The 25,982-nt window shown below is 45.1% G+C and overlaps 1 non-coding gene across 1 annotated transcript; it reads left to right on the plus strand.

The window, feature by feature from the left end:
- The first annotated feature begins 24,300 nt into the window (after positions 1 to 24,300).
- Positions 24,301 to 24,439, plus strand: LOC119920465. The gene has a single exon (XR_005448208.1). It is a non-coding gene; the product is annotated as a small nucleolar RNA SNORA7 (small nucleolar RNA).
- Positions 24,440 to 25,982: the final 1,543 nt, after the last annotated feature.

Genomic DNA, 25,982 nt, shown 5'->3' on the forward strand with positions numbered 1-25,982 from the left:
GGCATTGATCATGTCAGGAGTCTTCATGGTTTGCCCAAAAACTTTCAGAACATCTCATCTCATTTTCTTTTCTCTTGCACAGTTGATCTGCGATTCCTCTTATCTCTGGAAGGAAAACAATAAATATCCCTATGGAAAAGAGAAGAAAGGGCAGAGGTAGTAAATAAAATAGCTATTTCAGTTTTGCTCAGATCACAGGAACACAAGCAAAGCCAGCCCAGAGACTCAAGGACTTCATCTAGTCCTCTTAGCTGTACTTGGCCAGAACTAGGAATTCATTCATTCATTCAATTGTATTTATTAAGTGTTTACTGTGTGCAAAGCACTGTACTAAGCGCTTGGGAAGTACAAGTTGGCAACATCTAGAGATGGTCCCTACCCAACAACGGGCTCACAGTCTAGAAAGGGGAGACAGACAACAAAACAAAACATGTGGATGGGTGTCATCAGAATAAATAGAAGTAAAGCTAGATGCACATCATTAACAAAATGAATAGAATAGTAAATATGTACAAGTAAAATAAATAGAGTAATAAATCTGTACAAACATATATATATACACAAGTGCTGCGGGGAGGGGAAGGAGGTAGGGCGGGGGGGATGAGGAGGAGGAGAGGAAAAAGGGGGCTCAGTCTGGGAAGGCCTCCTGGAGGAGGTGAGCTCTCAGTAAGGCTTTGAAGGGAGGAAGAGAGCTAGCTTGGCGGATGAGTGGAGGGAAGGCAACCAGGCAAGGGGGAGGATGTGGGCCTGGGGTCGACGGCCGGACAGGTGAAAACGAGGCACAGTGAGAAGGTTAGCGGCAGAGGAGCGGAGGGTGCGGGCTGGGCTGGAGAAGGAGAGAAGGGAGGTGAGGTAGGAGGGGGCGAGGGGATGGACAGCCTTGAAGCCGAGAGTGAGGAATCTACTTGGGAAAGCCACCTCACAACATTCCAGATGAGTGTAAAGAGCTTAGTAGAAAAAGCATGGGAGTGGGAGTTGGGAGATTCAGGTTCTAATCCCAATTCTCCCACAGGCTTTCTATGTGACCTTTTTTTTAATGGTATTTGTTAAGTGTTTAGTATGTATCAGGCACTGAACCAAGCACAGGGTAGTTGCAAGCTAATCAGGTTGGGCACAGTCCCTATCCCACATGGGTCTCATAGTCTTAATTCCCATTTTACAGATGAGGTGACTGAGGCACAGAGAAGTGACTTGCCCAAAGTCACACAGCAGACAAGTGGCAGAGCTGGGATTAGAACCCAAGTCCTCTTACTCCCAGGCCCATATTCATTCCACTAGGCCACACTTCCTTTGGCAAGATGGCTAACCTCTCTGTGCCTCAGCTTGGTCATTGCAAAATGCTGATAAGATACCTGCTCTCCTTTCTCAGCCTGTGAACTCCATGTGGGACATGGACTGTCTCTGATCCGATTAGCTCACATCTTTCCCATCACTTAGCACAGTGCTTTGGCCCAGAGTAAGTGTTTAACAAACACCATTTTTATTTCCCCTTTTAGACTGTGAGCCCACTGTTGGGTAGGGACTGTCTCTACATGTTGCCAACTTGTACTTCCCAAGCGCTTAGTACAGTGCTCTGCACACAGTAAGCGCTCAATAAATATGATTGATTGATTGATTGATTGATTGGTGGGTGTTTGGGTTTTCTCTCAAAAGTTGTGAGTTTCCCCAGGGTAGGAATCATGTGGGTGACTAGTTCCCCCAGTTCCTAGTAGGGTGCTCTGCAACAAGTAGGTACTCAAAAATTACTGTTGTGTTTGTTTTATGCCAGAACTCTTCCCAGAGGTCCTAAATGTCAGATCAGCTAGGTTCAAAAGGAAACTCACTTTCCCGAAGCAGGCAGGTGGCAGGCAGACAGGTAGAGAAGCAGCATGTCCTAGTGGTAGCGTATGGGCCTGGGACTCAGAAGGACCTGGGTTCTAATCCCAGCTCCATCACCTGTCTGTTGCGAGACCTTGGGCAAGTCGCTTAACTTCCCTCTGACTCAGTTCTCTCATCTGTAAAATGAGGATTAAGCCTGTGAGCCGCATATAGGACATGAACTGTGTCCAACCTGGTTAGTTTGTAACTACCCCCACACAGTACAGTGTCTGGCACAAAGTGAGTACTTAACAAATACCTTTAAAAAAAAGTAGCGTTTTCTGTTTTCAAGTTTTGTGCAATAATTGAGCTATTCATAGCCACCTCACTGGCCACAGAGAAAAGCTTTCCCTCCCCCCATAGCCTGACCCCTAAACCACAAACCAAATGACCAAACATCCTTGCAGGTAGTCTGACTGGGATCATTTCATTTCACGGTATCTAAGGATTTCAGGTCTGTCAAAAGGTGAATTCTTGTTCTAATACATTAAGAGGCAAGGAGTCAAGAAAGAAGACAGAAGCCTTCAGACGGCCCAAGAAAGGGACTTTAGAGCTCTCTGCCTAGTCCAAGCTCATCCTCAGGGGTGAGTTAGATGCTGAGGGAAGTGCCTTCTCCTGAGCTCCATTTCTTTGATTCTGTTTGATTCCCTACTGACAATAGGCTCCTTATAGGCAGGAAACACATCTACCAACTCTCTTGTGTTATACTTGCCCCAGTGCTCAGTAAGTGAGCACCCAACCTACAGTAAGTGCTCAGTAAATACCGCTGATTGATTGATTCCTCTGGAGCTGGAAGAATGATCTCCCTCCCTGTCTGCCTTACCCCTTTGGTAGGGACTGAAGCTCCTGGGAAAGTCTTTTTCCTTATAATCGGGACTCAGTGCTAGTTTAAGGCATTCTTGGGCCCTGGGCAGTGTCAACTAGTGAGCTTCCAAGCCCCCAGGTTGACACCCTTCCAGGTGAGCACCCTTAGCTAATAATAATAATAATAATTTTGGTATTTATTAAGCACTTACTATGTGCCAAGCAGTGTTCTAAGCACTGGGGGAGATAGAAGGTAACCAGGTTGTCCCCCATGGGGCTCACAGTCTTAACCCCCATTTTCTAGATGAGGTAACTGAGGCCCAGAGAAGTTAAGTGACTTGCCCAAAGTCACACAGCTGATAAGTGGAGGAGCCGGGATTAGAACCCTAGGCCTCTGACTCCCAATCCCACACCCTTTCCACTGAGCCATGCTGCTCCTCAGCACTTTGTATTTATTATTAGACAGATCCATGGCATGGGGAAATGCTCAAAATTGGTAGATGAAAGGTGACTGGGGGATAATAATAATGGCATTTATTAAGTGCTCACTATGTGCAAAGCACTGTTCTAAGCGCTGGGGAGGTTACAAGGTGATCAGGTTGTCCCCCAGGGTGCTCACAGATTTCCAGATGAGGTAACTGAGGCCCAGAGAAGTTAAGTGACTTGCCCAAAGTCACACAGCTGACAACTGGTGGAACCAGGATTTGAACCCATGATCTCTGACTCCAAAGCCCATGCTCTTTCCACTGAGCCACGCTGGGGATCATCAGCTAAAGGAATCACTAGGACAGGCACCCTTAGGGTTTGTATTGAGTTAGGGTGAAAGCTCCTTTGGGCAGAGAAAGTGTCTCTTGCTTCTCTCTACTTTACCAAGTACTTAACACAATGCATTTGTATGTTAAGGTTGCTCAATAAATTTCTTTATCATTACTACCGAGCCCAAATTTGTTATGGCCCCTGGGTAAGGTGGTCTTTTTTTTTCAATTTTATTATTATTGATAATACTATCAAAATAATTGTATTTTGAATCGCTTACTGCATTCCAAACACTGGACTAAACACTGGGTTAATATAATATGATCAGATCAGACGTGAATGTGGATCACAATCTATGGGGATGAAGGACAAGTATTTAACCCCCACATTTTACAGATGAGGAACTGAAGCCCCAAGAAGTTAAGTGACTCACGTAAGGTAAAACAGCAGGTAAACGGCTGATATGGGATTAGAACCCAAGTCTCTATTTTATGCTAAACATTCTGTTTTCCAGCTGGTTAATTATAATAATAATAATAATAATTGTGATATTTGTTAAGTGTTCACTATCTGCCACGCACTGTTCTAAGCGCTGAGACAGGTACAAGGTAATCGGATTGGACACTGTCTGTGTCCCACAGGAGGCTCACAGTCTTAATCCCCATTTTACAGATGAGGTAACTGAGGCCCAGAGAAGTGAAGTGACTTGCCCGAGGTCACACAGCAGACAAGTGGCAGAGCCGGTATTAGGATGTGGAATTAGAACCCAGGTCTTCTGACTCCCGGGCTTCTTTTCTTTCAACTACACCTTGTTGGTTGATCCTCTGCCAAAGTCTGAGAGGATCCCTGATGCCTTTATGTCAGTTTAAAAAAATTTAAAGGCCCAGCCTTCCTCCTGCACAGCCTTGCAGCTCGGAAATGACATCGCCCAAGTACAGGGATCTGGAAGGGGAGTGAAATGGCTCATCAGCACAGGGTCCCACAGGTGACCAGTTCTAGGCTCTAACAGTGAGTCGTTACCTTCTCTGAGTTACCTGTCTCCGTGTATTGCAAGGAACTACACTTTCATTCAATTGTATTTATTGTGTACTGTGTATTGTGTACTGTGTATTGTGTACTTACTGTGTACTGAGCACTGTACTGAGCACTTGGGAAATACACTTGTCACTTCCAGGCTGAAAAGGGCCATCCGGTCTTCAACTGGGACCATCAGTGGCCAACCTCTAGACTGTAAGCTCATTGTGGACAGGGAATGTGTCTGTTTCTGTTATATTGTGCTCTCCCAGCATTTACTACAGTGCTCTGCACACAGTAAATGCTCAATAAATATGATTGAGTGAATGATTGAATGAACCTGACAGGTAGCAGACTGTGAAGAACTCTGAGGCCCTTTTTTATGCAGACTCTTTCCCAAAGAAGCGCTTAAATGAGTAAGCCAACATGAAAGATGCCTCTGCCAAAACCCACAGCACCTGTATATATGTATATATGTTTGTACATATTTATTACTCTATTTATTTATTTATTTTACTTGTACATATCTATTCTATTTATTTTATTTTGTTAGTATGTTTGGTTTTGTTCTCTGTCTCCCCCTTTTAGACTGTGAGCCCACTGTTGGGTAGGGACTGTCTCTTTATGTTGCCAACTTGTACTTCCCAAGCGCTTAGTACAGTGCTCTGCACATAGTAAGCGCTCAATAAATACGATTGACGATGATGATGATGATTGACTGAAGAAACAGTTCCTGAAGAATTTCCAACAGACAACCAATGGAGAAAAAAAATAACTGACCTTCGTAGCTTCTCTTCCCTGGTGCTGTTTGTGGCGCGTCTCTTGAAACCATGTCAAGCCTCTGGACTTGAAACGAACAAAAAAAAGTCCCCTCAGGTTAGCTCTTCTCTGAAAGGAGTATTTAAGGAAATGACATTGGAGTGTTTTGTCATTTCCATTATTTTCCAGAGGCCTCATCACCACTGCAATAGCTTTTCCTGCTTGGCCTCCTAGAATATTGGCCCAGCTAAAACAGTGACTCCTGTCATTTTTCAGATCTGGTTTTCAAGCTTCCAATTAGAGGACGATCGAGACGGGAGTGTGGGCAGGGGTGACAGGGAAATCGATACCGCAGCATTTCAAAATGATCCGTTTTGAAAGGCCTGATGGTGTTATAACAACAACAGCCGGGTTGGGTCCAGGCAATCAGGCCAGAAACAAAAACCTTTCCTATCCTTCCATGCCTAGATCTTTCCCTCTCTTCACTGACCATTTCACCACGTGCCTTCAGCCCCACAACACTTGTGTTCCTATCGGTAATTAATTTAATCAATCAATCAGTGGTATTTATTGAAAGCTTATTGTGTACAGAACATTGTACTAAGCACTTGGGTAGCTGCTTAATAGTATTTGTTAAGTGCTTTTCATTCGTACAATCGTATTGATTGAGCGCTTACTGTGTGCAGAGCACTGTACTAAGCGCTTGGGAAGTACAAGTTGGCAACATATAGAGACGGTTCCAACCCAACAGCGGGCTCACAGTCTTGAAGGGGGAGAAGTGCTTATTATGTGCCAGGTACTGTACTTAACGCTGAGGTAGATACAAGCTAGTCAGGTTGAATACAGTCCAGGATGGGGCTCAAGGTCTCAATCTTCATTTTACAGGTGAGGTAACTGAGGAACAGAGACGTTAAGTGACTTGCCCAAGGTCACACAGCAGGTAAGTGGTGGAGCCAGGATTAGAAACAAGGTTGTTCTGATTCTCAGAGTCAGAATATGACTTCTTTTTATTATGGTGTTTGTTAAGCCCTTACTATATGCCAGGCACTGTTCTAAGCGCCGGGGTAGATACAAGGTAATCAAGTTGGACACACATGGGGTTCACGGTCATATTCTCCATTTTACAGATGAAGTAACTGAGGCACAGAAAAGTGAAGTGACTTGCCCAAGGTCCTTCTGACTCCCAAGCCTATGCTTTATCCACTAGGCCATGCTGAGTCCTGGCTTATGGTACAGTGGATAGAGCTCGGCCTGCGAGTCAGAAGGTCATGAGTTCTAGTTCTGGCTCCACCACTTGTCTGCTGTGTGACCTTGGGCAAGTCACTTCACTTCTCTGTGCCTCAGTTATCTCATCTGTAAAATGGGGATCGAGACTGTGAGCCCCATGTGGGACATCGACTGTGTCCAACTTGATTACCTTGTATCCACCCTAGTGCTTAGGACAGTGCCTGGCACATAGTAAGTGCTTAACAAATACCATAATTACTATTAGAACCTCAGGGAAAGGCATTGCATAGGCTTTGCTTTCTTTGGAGCTGCAGTCTACAGAATAAAGTGAATTACCCAGAAACTTTCAGGATAGGTACCAACAGACCTGGACATGTAGAAAACGCTCCGAAAAAGGCCAAAAACACTCCTAGCAAATCAGATTATATTGGCCAAATCCCTAAAATGGGACCTGGGCTTTTCACTGGCTGTTCAACAGAGTTTAAATGCCAAGCAGGTGGAGCAAACAGGGGAATGTCTCATTGGACTTAAGGAAAAGGGACTCCAAAAACCATCCTCCACTCAGAGTTCACTTTAAATTAGTCATCAGAGCTTTGCTCTTCAGCACTGATTGCAGTGGCCAAGAAGCACTGGACTTTTAGAGCCTCTTTTATTGACCCAGAGTTGGCATTCAATGGTTTGCATATCAATTTGCTAAAAGAGATCTCACCAAGCCCCAGATCAAATCCAAACCCAGAGTTTTCTCTCTTTGTTTTTTTAATTTCTCCCAAGGATGCTCTTCTCCTCTCATCTTCTAGATCGAGCAGGAAGAGAAGAACTCATAAGTACTTAATACGGTGCTCTGCACATAGTAAGCGCTCAATAAATACGGTTGAGTGAATGAATTTCTCTTTTCGTTTTTGATTCCTACAGAGAAAGGTTTTCTGGACAAGGAAGTCTAAGGTGTCAACTCAATACTAATCATGGTATTTGTTAAATGCTTACTGTACTCCAGGCACTGTACTAAGCTTTGGGAGAGAATACAAGCAAATTGTTTTGGACGCAGTCTCTGTCCAACAGGTGATCAGGTTGTCCCACGTGGGGCTCACAGTCTTAGTCCCCATTTTACAGATGAGGTAAATGAGGCACAGAGAAGTGAAGCGACTTGCCCAAGGTCACACAGAAGACAAGTAGCAGTGCCGGGATTAGAGCCCACGATCACCTGACTCCCAGGCTAGTGCTCGATATTCATTCATTCATTCATTCAATCGTATTTATTGAGCGCTTACTGTGTGCAGAGCACTGGACTAAGCGCTTGGGAAGTACAAGTTGGCAACATATAGAGACGGCCCCTACCCAACAGCGGGCTCACAGTCTAGAAGGGGGAGACAGACAACAAAACAAAACATATTAACAAAATAAAATAGAATAAATATGTACAAATAAAATAGAGTAATAAATACGTGCAAACATATATATATATATATACAGGTGCTGTGGGGAGGGGAAGGAGGTAAGGCAGGGGGGATGGGGAGGGGGAGGAGGGGGAGGAGGAGGAGAGGAATGAGGGGGCTCAGTCTGGGAAGGCCTCCTGGAGGAGGTGAGCTCTCAGTAGGGCTTTGAAGGGAGGAAGAGAGGTAGCTTGGCAGATTTGCGGAGGGAGGGCATTCCAGGCCAGGTGGAGGACATGGGCCGGGGGTCGATGGCGGGACAGGCAAGAACGAGGCACAGTGAGGCCACGCTGGATGGTGAGTCTGTTGGAGGCTCAACTGTCCTCCCCTTGCTCAGGGCACCAATACTGTCCCTCACAAGAAGAAAACCAAGTCAGGATAGGTGTGGGTGAGGCAGCAAATAGCTTTTTAAAATATAAGATGGATGGAGAAGATAAAGGGGGTAGAAAGGGAAAGGGAAGGAAAGTGGGGATGAAGGGGAAAGGAGCAAAAAACTGGGAAGAGCCAAGGATGGTTCTTGCTATTCCTGAACCTGTCTCACAGTGCATGTTAAAGGTCACATGGAGCCGAGCTGAGAGTGTGGATGGTTCAGTGCAGTTCATCACCTCTAGTGAAAAAACAACTACTGTGCTGTCGGCAGCAGGATATGGTTACCCCTGGTAGGTACAAAAAATACCACTGACGTTAATGTCCCATTCCCCCCCCCACACACACCCTCACACACACCACCTGAAGTGGCTAATTGGTTGTTGCAGAAGAGACCCTGGTGCCTTCTGGCAGTTCTCTTGGGGCCTGAGTAGCCCTGTTTAGAATGCATTGCTCATCCCTCACTGGGATTAGCATGTTTTTGTATATATACACGGATAAAATCTCATTGCGAGTATTATCATTTTTGAATATGAAGTGCATTATGCACTCTCGTCAGCTCTCTCTTCTGGGAGAGGGTAGCAGAAATGGGGAAACGACAAGGGGTGAGAGCGAATCAGTAAACACCTAATAAATCCTCTTGCTCTCTGCCTCCCCACCAAATATATACACAGACATCATCTCTCTCCTCCTTACTTATCTCTCTCTCTCTTCCTCCCCCAGCCCCTACCAGGAAAACAACTGGTTGGGGTTTGCCTGGAACTGCCCAACGATGACTGCAGAGCTGAAGTCTACTTTAACTCCAAGAGTCCAAATGATAGGTAACAACTTCAAACTTTTTTTAGCTTTCCTTTTCTTGTTTGACTCCCTCCTCCCTGTACACCTTTCTCACCAGGGAATCAATCAATCAATAGCATTTAGTGAGCACTTACTGTGTGCAGAGCACTGTATTAAGCACTTGGGAGAGTACAATATGAAAATAAAACAGATACATTCCTTCTCCACCATGAGCTTACAGAGGGGGAGACAGACATTAACATAAATAAATAACAGATTGAAACGTAAATGCTGTGGGACTGAGGGTGGGGGATGAAAAAGGAAGCAAATCAGGGAGATGCAGAAGGGAGTGGGAGAAAAGGAAATGAGGTCTTAGATGAGATAAGCCTTCAGTAAGGCTTTAGAGGTGGGGAGAGTAATTATCTGTTGGATATGAAGAGGGAAGGTGATCCAGTCCGGTGTTAGAGGAGCATTCATTTGCTCCCATGGCTTTCAACAGTCACATCAGTGACAAAATATAGACATATTCATATTCCTGCAGACACCCACGGACACCAACAGTTAAACGAGGATTCACTCCAACACAATGTAGAAAAGCAGACAACCAGACTTTCATAAATAAACTATTGCCATGGTTTGGGCAGTAGAAGCCTCCCCTCTCCCCACCCCCAATAGTTGTGGCCATCATATGAGCCATGAGAACCCCACTGCCAATGCCAAATAATGATAATGATAAAATATTTGTTAAGCATTTTCTATGAGCCAAGCACTTGGGTAGATACAATACAATCAAATCAGACACAGCCCCAGGCCCGTGCGGGGCTCCCAGGGTAAGGAAAGGGAGAACAGTTAGAGGGAAGCCACTGCTGACACCTTCAACTTAAGTGCCCCAAACTGGACTCCTCATTTTCCCTCCTAACTCCTCCCCTTAACTTTTGGTCGGTAACACCACCATCCTACTCACACCAGAAGCCCACAACCTCAGGATCAACCTCACCTCCTCGCTGTTTTTCAGTGCTCACATTTAGTCTATTGCCCAATCCTTCTGGTTCTTCCTACCCAACATCTCTCAGGTCCACCTCTTTCTCTCCATCTAAACTGCTTCCAGCCCGGTGCAAACTCTGCTCATATCACAATTAGACTAGTGCATTAGCCTTATTATTATTATTAATAATAATAAAAACTTTTATTAAGCACTTAATATGTGCAAAGAACTGTTCTAAGCACTGGGGAGGTTACAAGGTGATCAGGTTGTCCCACTTGGGGCTCACAGTCTTCATCCCCATTTTACAGATGAGGTAACTGAGGCACAGGGAAGTTAAGTGACTTGCCCGAAGTCACACAGCTAACAAGTGGCGGAGCCGGAATTTGAACCCACGACCTCTGACTCCAAAGCCCGGGCTCTTTCCACTGAGCCACACTGCTTCTCCTGGTCTCCCACCCTCCAGCCTCTCCCTGCTCCAATCTATGCTACACACTGCTGCATGGATCATCTTCCCAAAGCACATAGCTCTCCTCTCCACCTTACCCTCCACTGGCCTCCTGTATCTCTTCATGTCAGGCAAAACTCCTCACAGTTGAATTTAAGGCTCTCAGCAACGTGCCCTACCTTACCTTGTCTGCTCTCTTCATCCATTATTTCTCAACTTGTTCTACTTGTTGCTATCAAGACAACCTTCTAGCTGTAACTTGCTCTTTTTGTTTCCCTCACTTCCGTCTCCTGGCTCAGGCTGTACCTCAAGCTTGGAATTGCCTCCCCTAAAATTCCACTTCCTTCAATAAGTCTTCCTCAATTAATTTTTCAGCACCCTAGTCTTTATAGACCCATCAGCCAACTTAAGCCCTTAATAATTTATTTATGCCAAACATCAGCAATTCATGTACTTCCCAAGTGCTCTGTACAGTGTACCTTACCAAGACGGCACTCGGTAGTACTACTACCTCTACTACCACCAATGTATTCTGATGAAGATGTCCCGAAGGCAGAAGAAAATATGAGAGGAAAATAGAGAAGCAGCATGGCCTAGTGGAAAAAACATTGTCCATGGGAGTCAGAAGGACCACTTGTCTGCTGTGTGACTTTGGGGCAAGTCACTTCACTTCTCTGTGCCTCAGTTACCTCATCTGCAAAATGTGGATCAAGACTATGAGCCCCATATGGGATAGGGACTGTGTCCAACCTGATTATTTTATACCAACTCAAGTGCTTAGTACAGTGCCTGGCACACAGTAAGCACTTAACAAATACCATAGAAAAGAGATTGTAGAATAGGTGAGAGGCTGGGACTGGAGATATGGATTTGGACACCTGACTAGTAGTGGAAATTGAAACCTTGTGATCTAATGAACTTCGAGTGAGTGTGTTCAATGTAAGAAAACAGGATCAGAACTGAGTCCCGAGAGTGCTCACACTTAAGAGTGAGGAGGCTGCAGATGATATTGAAAAGTACAGTGAAATGAAGAATGAGACTTTGGAGGGTATTGTGTTCATAAAGTCAAAACTAGATGTGGTTTCCAGGAGGAGAGGATTGCCTGCCAAGTTGAAAGCAGAAGAAACAGTGAGACTTGACCAGAAGAAGGGCATTGACAGAGTCTAGGAGGGCCGTCTCAGTGGTCAAGGGGAAAATTCAGATTGAAGGGGAATGAATGATTCTATCCCCTAGAACACATCTGGATGAAGGCCTGGACTGACCTTCTTTCCTACAATTTGAAGAGCTACTTGCCTGCTGTGTGACTTTGGGCAACTCACATAACTTCTCTATGCCTCACTTTCCTCATCTGTAAAATGGGGAGTAAGTCTGTGAGCCCCATGTAGAACATGGACTGTGTTGAACCTCATTATTCCAGTGCTTAGTACAGTGCTTGGCTTAAAAATACCATTATTATCTTGTATCTACCCCAGCGCTTATTATGTGCCAGGCACTGTACTAAGTGCTTAACAAATATTGTATAAAAAAAGCTGTATAATTCCTGCTGTTCTCTGGACTGAGCCAGTCTCTGGGCTTCTTTCCTATTACTGCTGGCTTTAGACAGACCCCAAAGCATACTAAAAAGAGGAACAGTTCAGGGCCAGAGGGGTGGAGAGGCTGCAGGGGAAGGTCAGGGAAAGGGAGGGATCGTGGGAGCTTGGCCACAGCTGAATGGTGCCAGCTGAAATCCTCGGGTGCCCAAAGGATGTTTTGTTGTTGATCTAAATTTTTTTCCGCTCCAACTGAATGCAAAGCAGATTCCAGTTCCCGCTTTGCTGCCTCTTTGTTCTCTTGTAGGCCCTAGAACAAAAGTTCAATTAGTCACCTTGGGGTTATAAACCAGTCAGGAGTTCATTCTGGCCCTAAAATGTGACTCTAAGGGTATCCTTACTGTACAGTAAGTCCACAGGCCACTGGCATCTTCAGGAGAAGGCATGCTAATCCCTACTACTATCTAAGGGCTTTCTAGCATGGCCCTTGATTTAATAGCTAGCCAAGGAATGTGTCAGCTCAGGGCCAGATTCCTCAGCAAACTCCTAATGTGCCCCGCCATTGCAGCCAGCTTGCAGGGTGCCAGGATGAATTGGCAGGTGCTGGGCTCTTCTGCCCCAGCTGGAGTTTTACTGCTCAGCGTAATTAACGAGGACACAAAAGTCCCCAAGACACCTGCGTACCATCGGTTCAATCTGGAGCTCGTTAGCTGTACTTGCACACCAGTGAATCATATTGGCCCCTAGATGACAGGTGACGAGAGAGCCTGATGATGAGCAAGGGGATGGCGGTCTCAGTCCCTGGCATCCAACGCCATTTGGGCTAGCTGAAAGCCTCGTTTGGCTAATTTCTCCATTGGCTGCCCTGAGGGTCTCCCTGCCACTGTTTGCCGTTGCACACTTCTGCAGAGCTGTAGTTAACACCAGCCATAGACCCCCCGCCCCCCTAGATATTAACAGCCTGCTGGGTGCCAGATGAAACAGATGCTGTTTGATCTATCCTGGGATAGTTGCACGGGCCAGTTCACATTCTGCAGCCTTCAGGTGTAAGAGCGATTTAGGACGGAGGCTTTGTTAACTCAATTACTCCTCCAGCTGCAGCTTCCACAGTCCAAGGAATTGGGCCTTCTTCAACTTTGAAAAGAGGTGCTGGTTCGGAAGAGTCTGCTGCTCATGGCAAGCGAGGACATAGAAATGCCAGCCTCCTTATAAAGAGAGAATCAAAGACATTTACTTGATGTTCCTGTGATTTTACTTTTCAATCCAGTGTTCTGTCATTTGATCAGTAGTGCTTACTGAGCACCTACTGTGTGTGTGGAGCCCTGAACTAAGTGGTTGGAAAAGTTTGATAAAGTAATCATAATCCCTGACTTCAAGAAGCTTGCAATCTAACAGGGGAAGTAGACGTAAATTTTATGGACAGGAGGAAGAGAGAAACGGGGCTACATGTAGGAGTTAGTGTTTAAGTAATATGGTATATAAGATATGTCTATGAAGTGCTATGGGAGGTTGTGAATATAGTGGTAGTTGTACTTATTATGTACTTACTGTGTGCACAGCACTGTACTAAGTGCTGGGGAAGGGTACCCAAGTGGGAAGTGGACCCTGTTCCCTCAATAGGCTAGCAATCTATGCACTGTTATACCGTCATCATCATCATCAATCGTATTTATTGAGCACTTACTGTGTGCAGAGCACTGTACTAAGCGCTTGGGAAGTACAAGCTGGCAACATATAGAGACAGTCCCTACCCAACAGTGGGCTCACAGTCTAAAAGGGGGAGACAGAGAACAAAACCAAACATACTAACAAAATAAAATAAATAGAATAGATATGTACAAGTAAAATAAATAAATAAATAGAGTAATAAATATGTACAAGCATATATACATATATACAGGTTTTATATATATATATATATACAGGTTATATATATATATACACAGGTTATATATATATATATATATATATATATATATATATATATACACACATATATACAGGTTAACAGGTTAATGTTATACCACATTATGACTTTAAAATATTTCTTCTGCCCTCTGTTAAGTTTTCCCTGACAGCAGCTGTTGGATCACCATACTATCATCTCTACTCACACACCCTGGTCACCAGTGCTTAGGTGGTATAAGCATACTGAAGTGGCAGTTTCTTGAAGGACTACACTCGGGAAGAGGTGGGGAGCTTTCTTGGTATAATTTATCAAGATGGTAGTGACATTTACTGAACACCCACGGGTACAACACACTATATACTAAGCGCCTGATACAGCAGAAGGAAGAAACACATTTCCTGTCCATAGGAGTTTGTTCCCGTTTCTAGACTACGAGTCCGTTGTTGGGTAGGGACCATCTCTATATGTTGCCGACTTGTACTTCCCAAGCGCTTAGTACAGTGTTCTGCACACAGTAAGTGCTCAATAAATACGATTGAATGAATGAAGGAACATAACTCTTGTCACACAGACTTCCCTCTTTAAAGCAGGGGAAACTAAGATGCGGAGAAAATCAATGCTTGGCCAGTGGTCAAAGAATAAGTCAGTTAGGGAGCTGGACACAAAAGTCACCTGCCAATTTCCATCCTGCTCTGACATGCCAAGTTGTCTCCCTTCCCCTGGAAGGAGAAAGCTGCCTTTTTATTTTTTAGCTTCCTAAATCGTATAATTACCTTCTTTGATTTGGGGTTGACTCCAAGAAAATAATGATTGATTCCATTCCCAGAGATGCAGGTGGATTTGGCTTTTCGTAATGATAACTAATAATAACAATGATATTTATTAAGCTATGTGTCAAGCACTCTTCTAAGCACCAGGATAGATACAAGTTAATCACGTTGGATTCAGTCCCTGTCCCACATGGAGCTTACAGTCTAAGTGGGAAGGAGAACAGGCATTGAATTCTGAGATACAGAAAAGGGAAGCAACTTGCTTAAGGTCACCCAGAAAGTACATGGCAAAGCAGGAATTAGAACTCAGGTCCTTTGACCTCCAGGCCTTAGAACTTGCATTGACTGAGGAACGGCAGAATTGGATCTGCATCTTTGTCAGTTATTCCCAGAGCTTTACGGCTACAAGATCCTCCCTATGATAACAATAATAATAATAATAATGGCATTTATTAAGCACTTATTATGCGCAAAGCACTGTTCTAAACACTGGGGAGGTTAAAAGGTGATCAGGTTGTCCCACGGGGGGCTCACAGTCTTCATCCCCATTTTACAGATGGGGTAACTGAGGCACAGAGAAGTTAAGTGACTTGCCCAAAGTCATACAGCTGACAATTGATGGAGCCAGAAACCATGACCTCTGACTCCAAAGCCCGTGCTCTTTCCACTGAGCCACGTTGCTTCTCTTCAGACAATCAAGGCTCTGTTTCTAAGCTGCATCTCACTGTGAACAAATCAGTTACCAGATTGGAGGTCATTCAAGACTTGCCCTAATGAAATGACTAATTTTTCAGTGATGATCAATAGATTCTCAATGGCTTCCCCAGGCCAATGAGCAAGAAGGAGAGCAAGGAGAGTTTGAAATCTGTAGATTTTGAAAAATTGTATTTGAGCCAAATTTCTCCATCTATACCCTCCACCAAATTGTTTAACAGAGCTGCTCAATAAATAAATACTCAAGAAGTGCAGTTGATTGATTGATTGCTAACAAGTAGGATGACGACTCCGCCATGACGACTCCGCCCCAGACGACCCTCCCTCTAGATTGTAAACTCCTTGTGGGCAGGGAATGTGTCTACCAACTCTGTTGGTAAAATTAAGAGAAGCAGTGTGGCCTAAATGAAACAGTGGGCCTGGGAATCAAAAGGACCTGGGTTCTAAACCCAGCTCAGCCACTTGTCTGCTGGCTGACCTTGGGCTTAATTTAACTTAACTTCTCTGTGCCTCAGTTTCCTCACTTGTAAAATGGGGATAAAGACTGTGACCCCATGTAGGACATGGACTGTGTCCAACTTGATTACCTTGTATCTACCCTGGGCTTAGTACAGTACCTGACACACAGTAAGCACTTCACAAATACCGTAAGGAAACTCCTGTTATATTGTACCCTCCTAAGAGCTTAGTACTGTGCTCTGCTCACAGTAAGCTCACAAATACAATTGGTTGATTGATTGATGTGCTTTGGCCCTTTCTACATGCCCCTCCTCTTCACTCCCTGACGTCTCCAGTGTGAGAATGCTAACAAGTAAAAAGGAGGAGGAAAAGAGATGTCCGGCCTGGATAATCAATAATAATCAATTCCATTTATTCTGATGATTTTGACACCTGTCTACATGTTTTGTTTTGTTGTCTGTCTCCCCCTTCTAGACTGTGGGCTTGTTGTTGGATAGGGACCGTCTCTATATGTTGCCGACTTGTACTTCCCAAGCGCTTAGTACAGTGCTCTGAACATAGTAAGCACTCAATAAATATGATTAAATGAATGATCAAGAAACTGGGGAATCACCACCTGAATCTGTGAACCCCCATCTTACCTCCTTCCCTTCCCCACAGCACCTGCATATATGTTTGTACATATTTATTACTCTATTTATTTATTTATTTATTTAACTTGTACCTATCTATTCTATTTATTTTATTTTGTTACTATGTTTGGTTTTGTTCTCTGTCTCCCCCTTTTAGACTGTGAGCCCACTGTTGGGTAGGGACTGTCTCTATATGTTGCCAACTTGTACTTCCCAAGTGCTTAGTACAGTGCTCTGCACACAGTAAGCGCTCAATAAATATGATTGATGATGATCTGTCCCAGGTGGCTGCATGTGTTTGATCCTTGTGGTTTCAACGTCACAGTCAAGAGCTGTTCTCAATTAAAAGCTGAAATCTTCACACTGTGAAATGGAGGATTTAGGAGTTTTAAAGGGATGTTCTGCTCTAGAGATAAACCACTGGGGTGTCCTTACCTGAGAAGCAGCATGCCTAGTGAAAGAGTGAAAGAATCTAATCCTTCCTGGCCACTTAATAATAATAATGATAGCATTTATTAAGCGCTTACTATGTGCAATGCACTGTTCTAAGCGCTGGGGAGGTTACAAGGTGATCAGGTTGTCCCACGGGGGGCTCACAGTCTTAATCCCCATTTTACAGATGAGGGAACTGAGGTGCAGAGAAGTGAAGTGACTTGCCCAAAGTCACACAGCTGACAAGTGGCGGAGCTGGGATTTGAACCCATGACCTCTGACTCCAAAGTCCGGGGTCTTTCTTCTGAGCCACACTGCTTGTCTGCTGTGTGATCTTGGGCAAGATGCTTCATTTCTCTGTGCCTCAGTTACCAAGGGGGATTAAGACTGTGAGCCCCATGTAGGAGCAGTGTGGATCAGTGGAAAGAGCCAGGCTTGGGAGTCAGAGGTCGTGGGTTCTAATCCCAGCTCTGGCACTTGTTAGCTGTGTGACTTTGTGCAAGTCACTTAACTTCTCTGGGCCTCAGTTCCCTCATCAGTAAAATGGGGATGAAGACTGTGACTCCCACATGGGACAACCTGATTTCCTTGTATATACCCCAGCACTTAGAACAGGGCTTGGCACATAGTAAGTGTTTAACAAATACCAACATTATTATTATGATTACATAAGACATGGATTGGATCCAACCTGATTCAGTCTTTCAATCAATTGTAATTACTGAGCACTTACTGTGTGCAGAGCACTGTACTAAGCACTTGAGGGAGTACAGTATAACAATAAACATACACATTCCCTGCCCACAATGAGTTTAAAGTCTAGAAGGGTAGACAGTCATAATGTAAATAAATTACATATATTTTATATATATATATATATGTATATATATATATGTATATATACATATATATATATATATATATATATATATATATATATATATATATATATATATATAAAGTACTGTGGGGCTGAGGGGGGGGCAAAGGTGAGTAAAGGGAGCTTTTTATCTATCCCAGCATTTAGTACAGTGTTTGAAACATAGTAAGCACTTAACAAATACCATAAAAAATGCAGTTAAGCAAATGCTTTGTCCAGAGCCATCATTCGGTCCGCAGAGAAGAGAAATGAGCACATTCAGTTCTGGCAGAATGTGTGTGTTATACATTTTGGCTAGACTGTGATGGAAGAATTAGGAAACGTTCTTCCCCAAGTGAGAGCTTGTCTGGATACAGTGCTGTTGGAAGAGCCTGTTCTGCATCTCCATGTGTGCTAGACACAGTGAGTTTTCCTTGATTCAGAATACTGCAAGAACACAATCCCCATATCACAGGAGACCTGTGTGTAAGGCAGTGGCTGAAAAGCTCGGCTCTTACCTGCTGGGGCTGGAGCAGTCAATGAGAAAAAAATGCCAGAGATCACCCTTGGAAAGCACATGGCTGCCTGCAATCAGAAACAAATATCAAGCAGGATGTCCAATTTGATCCCCAAACCATATGTGAGCCGCTTGCAAGTGTTTGGAGGTGACAATCTGGACTGTGGCTAAAACAGAGCCAATTTTATGATGACACTTATTTTGAGCACAGGCTCTGGAGTAAGACAATCCAAACAATTGTAGCCTGAGCAGCCGGAGACAGTTTTGTCTAACTACATAGCTCTGTTTATTGTCCACTGAGCCAAAACCCATTTTGTTCCTAAACTGAGCTTTCTCCATCAATCCTACAATAAGTTTATCTTTGCTCTACCCAGAAAAAGAAAGGGACATGACCCATTTCCATTTGGAGATCTCACCTCTGCCTCCAATTCAAGCTACCTCAAACTCAATTCCTTTACTTCCCTCCTAAATGCTCACCTAATTTTCCCAGTATTCTCCCTCCCTGACCCTACTCTTTTAACCTAAATACATCTTTGCCTCCTAAGTCCTCCCTGCATCACCAAATCCTGCCATTTTCTTCCTCAGTAATATTATCACCAATGGTATTTATTGGGCTTAACATGTCAAAAACAGAACTCCTTATCTTCCCTATCAAACCCTATCCTTTCCATGATTTTCCGCAACATTGCCAAGATCCGCCCTTTCCTCTCCATCCATACCACTACCCTGCTCATTCAAGCTCTCATCCTATCCCGTCTGGACTACTGCATCAGCCTTCTCTCTGATCTCCCATCCTCGTGTCTCTCCCCACTTCAATCCATACTTCATGCTGCTGCCCGGATTGTCTTTGTCCAGAAACGCTCTGGGCATGTTACTGTCCTCCTCAAAAATCTCCAGTGGCTACCAATCAATCTGCGCATCAGGCAGAAACTCCTCACCCTGGGCTTCAAGGCTCTCCATCACCTCGCCCCCTCCTACCTCACCTCCCTTCTCTCCATCTCCAGCCCAGCCCGCACCCTCTGCTCCTCTGCCGCTAATCTCCTCACCGTACCTCGTTCTCGCCTGTCCCGCCATCGACCCCCGGCCCACGTCATCCCCCGGTCCTGGAAAGCCCTCCCTCTGCCCATCCGCCAAGGTAGCTCTCTTCCCCCCTTCAAGGCCCTACTGAGAGCTCACCTCCTCCAGGAGGCCTTCCCAGACTGAGCCCCTTCCTTCCTCTCCCCCCGTCCCCCTCTCCATGCCCCCCATCTTACCTCCTTCCCTTCCCCACAGCACCTGTATATATGTATATATGTTTGTACATATTTATTACTCTATTTATTTTACTTGTACATATCTATTCTATTTATTTTATTTTGTTAGTATGTTTGGTTTTGTTCTCTGTCTCCCCCTTCTAGACTGTGAGCCCTCTGTTGGGTAGGGACTGTCTCTATATGTTGCCAACTTGTCCTTCCCAAGCACTTAGTACAGTGCTCTGCACACAGTAAGCGCTCAATAAATACGATTGATGATGATGACTTTCCGATCACTGTAGACAGCACTACCATCCTCCCTGTCTCACAGGCCCTTAACCTTGGTGTAACCTTGATTCCTTTCTCTCAGTCAACCCATTCAATCTGTCACCAAATCCTGTCGGTCCGACCTTCACATCTCCAAAATCCACCCTTTCCTCTCCAACCAAACGGCTACCATGTTAATCCAAGTACTTAATCCTTTCGTGCCTTGTTGCATCAACCTTTTTGCTGACCTCCCTGTCTCCTGTTTCTCCCCACTCCAGCCCATACTTCACTCTGCTGTCCAAATCAATATTCTACCAAACCATTTAATCCATGTTTCCCCACTCCTCAAGAACCTCACTGGTTGCCCATCCAACCAACTCTGCATCAAACAGGAACTCCTTACCATAGGCTTTAAAGCATTCAACCACCTTGCCTCCTCCGACCCCAAATTCCTGATTTCCTAGTACAATGCAGCTTGTACACTTTGCTCCTCTATTGGCAACCTTGATCTCATCTATCTCACAGCCGACCCCTCGTCCACATCCTGCCTCTGGCCTGGATCAATCTCTCTCTTTGTATCTGACAGACCATCACTTTTCCCCACCTTCAAAGCCTCAGTAAAAGCCACATCTCCTCCTAGAGGTCTGCCTGGCTAAACCCTCATTTCCTTTTCTCCCACTCCCTTCTACATCATTCTTGAACTTGGGTTTGCTCACTCCTCCCTCAGCCCCAGAACATGGGCTTTGGAGTCAGAGGTCATGGGGTCATGGGTTCAAATCCCTGCTCCACCAATTGTCATCTGTGTGACTTTGGGCAAGTCACTTCATTTCTCTGGGCCTCAGTTACCTCATCTGTAAAATGGGGATTAAGACTGTGAACCCCCTGTGGGGGACAACCTGATCACCTTGTAACCTCCCCAGCGCTTAGAACAGTGCTTTAGAGAAGCAGCGTGGCTCAATGGAAAGAGGATGGGCTTTGGAGTCAGAGGTTGTGGGTTCAAACCCCAGCTCCACCACTTACCAGCTGTGTGACTTTAGGCAAGTCATTTAACTTCTCTGGGCCTCAGTTACCTCACCTGTAAAATGGGGATTAAGACTGGGAGCCCCCCGTGGGACAACCTGATCACCTTGTAACCTCCCCAGTGCTTAGAACAGTGCTTTACACATAGTAAGTGCTTAACAAATGCCATTATTATTATTATTATTATTATTGTTGCTATGTAAATATCTGGAATTTATTTATTTATATTGTGTTCCCCACCTCCCCCACCCCCAAGACTGTAAACTCACTGTGGGCAGGGAACGTGTCTACCAACTTTGTTAAATTATACTCTCGCAAGCACCTGGTACAGTGCTCTGCAGACATTAAGTGTGCACGTTAAGTGTGGGAAGCTGCATGGAGTAGTGGATAGAATACTTGCCTGGGAGTCTGAAGGTCATGGATTCTAAACCCGGCTCCACCACTTGTCTGCTGTGTGGCCTTGGGCAAGTCACTTACCTTATCTGTGCCTCAGTTATCTCACTGTAAAAGGGGGATTAAGACTGTGAGCCCCATGTGGGGCAGGGACTGTGTCCAACCCAATATGCTTGAATCCACCTCAGTGCTTAGTACAGTGCCTGGCACAGAGTAAGCACTTAACAAACCACAACTATTATTATTATTAATAATAAGTGCTCAATAAATATGATTGAAAGCTTGATTGAGAAATCAAGTCAATGGAGCATCTCTTAAGATTCACAACAGAAGAGCTGAGTGTAGGTAGGGTAGGGGTAGATCTTTGGTTTGAAAAACTCCTCACTTTCGGCTTCAAGGCTGTCCATCACCTCGCCCCCTCCTACCTCACCTCCCTTCTCTTCTTCTACAGCCCAGCCCGCACCCTCTGCTCCTCTGCCGCTAATCTCTTCACTGTGCCTCATTCTCACCTGTCCCACCTTCGACCCCCGGCCCACATCCTTCCCCTGGCCTGGAATGCCCTCCCTCCCAACATCGGCCAAGCTAGCTCTCTTCCTCCCTTCAAAGCCTTACTGAGAGCTCACCTCCTCCAGGAGGCCTTCCTAGACTGAGCCCCCTTTTTCCTCTCTTCCTCCCCATCCCCCAGCTCTACCTCCTTCCCCTCCCCACAGCACTTGTATATATTTGTACAGATTTATTACTCTATTTATTTTACTTGTACATCTTTACTATTCTATTTTGTTAATGATGTGCATATAGCTTTAATTCTATTTGTTCTGACGATTTTGACATCTGTCTACATGTTTTGTTTTGTTGTTTTGTTGTCTGTCTCCCCCTTCTAGACTGTGAGCCCGTTGTTGGGTAGGGACCGTCTCTATATGTTGCCGACTTGTACTTCCCAAGCACTTGGTACAGTGCTCTGCACACAGTAAACGCTCAATAAATACGATTGAATGAAAAGAATGAATGAATGAAAAATGTGTTCTCCCAACAGATCTGTCCATTGCACACTGCTAATCACCTGAAACACCCTAAGAGGATTCTGTATGACCACAGGAGGAGAAGAATTGTGTTGCAACTGGTTCCAGTTCAGCACCCTAGACACCCTTGGCTTTGCCACTTTGTTTTCTCTTCTCTCGCTCTTTTTCTCCCTCCCACTCCTTTCTGTCTTCCCTCCTCCCCCTCCAAACAAAGGTACCAAACAACGTCTCTACCTTTGAGTCTCTCTGCTGATAGCAGGAAGGCCTGTTCAGGGATCAGCAGGATCCTTCTCCAATGCTCCAAACAAGTGCAAATGTCTTCATTGGTCTGAAACCTGGGTCTCTGCTGCTGCTGACTTCTCTCTAGTCCAGCCTCCCTACAGTCTCACTGCAGATAAACCCTGGATTTGTGCTCCTCTCTGCTTTGGGGAATAATGGTGCCATAATGAGTTACCTCCACAAGAATTACAGTAATAATAATAAAATCCCAAAGAGTAGGAACCGGTAAATCAGCCTTGCCCCTAGTCAGGTACTTACTTTGCCGGAATCACCCTCCGTGGGCTGGTTATCAATATTATTTGGCTTTTCCCTTCTAAACTCTTAAAAGAGAAGGCGGGGGTGGAGTTTCTGTGGGAAACCTGGGCAAGGAAAGTCATATTTCAGAAATTTTGTTACTCATAATTATTCTTTTTTTGCTTTGGTTTTTCACGGTTCCCTACCTTCTCCTCCTCCTCCTCTTCCACCATCATCACCACTACCACCACCGCTGGCTCCCCAGACTTGCAGGTTCCAACATCCCCTCCCATGCCAGATGCCTCAACTGCCACTAGCCTTCAGCCTCATTAAGAAATGAATACCTCCGTGACATCTGGAAATACAATTTCCTTTCTGTGTTGCAAGAGATGGTGACAGATTACATTTTAATGAAAATCACCTGGGAAGAATCACTAGCAAGCTTCAAAAGGTGGCATCTGTCTCAGACAGTGTATTGTCGGGAAGCCCGGAGCTTGGTAAAATACAACGTAAAGGACTGGGGTAGGCAGTGATGAGTTAGGGAGGCTGGAGATTGGGGGTGAGCTCTGTCTTCTCCTGCATCCATTTCTCCCCTATTCCTTTGGTTTTGTTTCAACTTGGTGGAGTGACTCAATCACCCCCTACACACAAAAGCTTCTTTGGGTTTTAGGTTCCAAAATGATGGAAAAAGCAGCAAGGATTCAGGTCAGCCCAAATGCTTAGTATGGTGCTGCTCTGTACGTGGTAAGCACTCAATAAATACCATTTATTATGGCGATGATGAGGAGGAAATCTATTTTTGGTAGTGCAGGCTCAGGAATGAGGGGGATCTAGTAAGGAATCCAGTACCTTTCAATGTCTTCTCATCTACATGAATATCAATACTCAGAACATTTGTTAGTCATTCCCCCATGCCTTGTGTGCTGTGTGGGCACTGGATAAAGCAGACTTAACCACAGTGGTCAGGTGGGCAACAGTGGGTAAAGAGAACTCGCTCTGTGTTGAGCCCTTTACTAGAGGCTTGTGGGCTAGGAAGGGATTAGAAGGCTTCCAAACAAGGGGCCTCTAAACACAAGAAGAACATAAAGAACAAGAGACAGAGGCAAACAAAAAGTCAAAGCTTTATAAAGGCAACCATAAGCAACAACATATTAACACGTAATTTTCAGAGATGTAATTAGAGGCTAATGGTTCCTGCTCTATAGGAGCTTCTATATTGTGTGTGTGTGTTTTCATATACAAAATGAAAAGGGTTGCCATTTAAGTCACTGACTCTTAGTTTTCAGCCAGTCACAAATCATCCCTAGGGCATTAGGAACCTTCTCAAAGTACTTACCCCTCCAGACCACTCCTGCCTACACCTAAAATAGCTCTGAGGTGGTGAGGAGGAGCCCAAATACAATAACCTTTGTCTTCTTTCTCTTCCACCCTTAACTCAGCCCCATTTCTCACAGGAAAGGGCCAGGCTTAATCCTGGGGATGGACGGATGCACACATGCACGCACGCACGCATTGATGAACTTGCCCACTCAGATACCCTCATCAAACCACAGAGCAGAGCTTCAGGGTGATTGAAAAATGTATGAGAAATAAGACAGGGGGTAGCCACAGTTATGCCCTCTCAGGATCACGCCTGGAGAGTTTCCAGTTACTCTACCAGTCTTGGCCGTGGAAGGGAGAGTCAAGCAGAGGCATATTCATTCCATTCCTAGTTTGGGCAGTGGCTAGTGAGTGGAAGGCAATCCGCTACAAATCGAAACTCACCTGGGCTGGGCAGCAGAGACATGGGAGAGAGTTGAGGGTAGAGACTCAAGTTCACTACATGGAAGAAAGCAATGGTAAACCACTTCCATATTTTTACCAGGAAAACTCTATGGATACACTACCAGAACGATTGCAGATGGAGAGTGGGGCATTTTGGGAGAGAGGTGTCCATGGAGTCGCTATGGGTTGGAGACGACTCGACAGTATAAGACAAATCCAGCCACAGTTTCCTCCGTTTTGGCCATCACCACCAGCTAGCCATAATTCTAGATGCGGAGCCTGTAGGAGCAGCAGGGGCAGGGAAATCAGCCACTGGCAGTGGGGAGCCAAGCAGCAGCAAAAGACAAGTAACAAAAGGCAAGTGAAACTATAGCTGCCACGATCCTTCCTCTAGCAGGCCTGCCTCTGCCAGCAACTATCAGCCCCAGCCAGGGAATTCTGCCCATCACTTACTGCTATTTCACTGACCTTATTCTACCCTGCTGTTCCTCTGTTCCACTCCATGCCAAGGATGACTCTGTAGGCAAGTATATCAATCTGTGTGTGGGTAGGCGGGGGAGGGAAGAGCATCTGAATGCATCTGGGCGGGGGGGGGGGGGGTTGTGTGTGTGTATTGGAAGGTATGCATGTGTCTCAGTGAGTATATGGTGATGAGACTATGTGCCCACCTCTTTCTGATTCTATCTCCTTCTGATTTTTTTTTCTCCAGAAGTGGCATCCAAATGATTCACTGTGGCTTAGTGACAAACTTCTGGAGCCTGTTCTGGTTCTTCCTGAAGCTTGGCCCTCCTTGGACTGCCCCACAGCAAAGGATGGCATTGCCCCTGGAAGAGTTGACAAGATCTTCCATGTGCTGTTCAGAACCATATCTCTACAAACTCCAGTGGTTGCCCATCCACCTCCGCATCAAACAGAAACTCCTCACCACTGGCTTTAAAGCACTTAATCACCTTGCCCCCTCCTACTGCAACCCAGCCTACACACTTTGTTCCTCTAATGCTAACCTTCTTACTGTACCTCGATCTCGTCTATCTTGCTGCCGACCTCTTGCCCATGCCCTGCCTCTGGCCCTCCCTCCTCATCTGACAGACAATTGCTCTCCCCACCTTCAAAGCCTTATTGAAGGCCCATCTCCTGTCTACACGTTTTGTTTTGTTGTCTGTCTCCCCATTCTAGACTGTGAGCCTGTTGTTGGGTAGGGGCTGCCTCTCTATGTTGCCAACTTGTACTTCCCAAGTGCTTAGTACAGTGCTCCGCACACAGTAAGCGCTCAATAAATGCAATTGAATGAATGAATGAATGGAGAACAAAAAAAACACCGAAGGAATTTCATGACAAGACAATACTGAAGCTACCAGTTTAGCTCAAGAAGCTCCGTCTGCTTCTTTGGGCTACTCTACCAGGCATTCGGGGCTCTAGATGAAAGCACCAGGATTGGCTGGATGAGGACCCCTCCTGGATCAAATACCTGCTTTCAACAAAATTAGTGATATTAGCCACACCCATTCCCAGGTCTTTTGGGAAGACCCTGAC

The sequence above is a fragment of the Tachyglossus aculeatus genome, chromosome X1 (assembly GCF_015852505.1).
Source record: "Tachyglossus aculeatus isolate mTacAcu1 chromosome X1, mTacAcu1.pri, whole genome shotgun sequence".
NCBI lineage: Eukaryota > Metazoa > Chordata > Mammalia > Monotremata > Tachyglossidae > Tachyglossus > Tachyglossus aculeatus.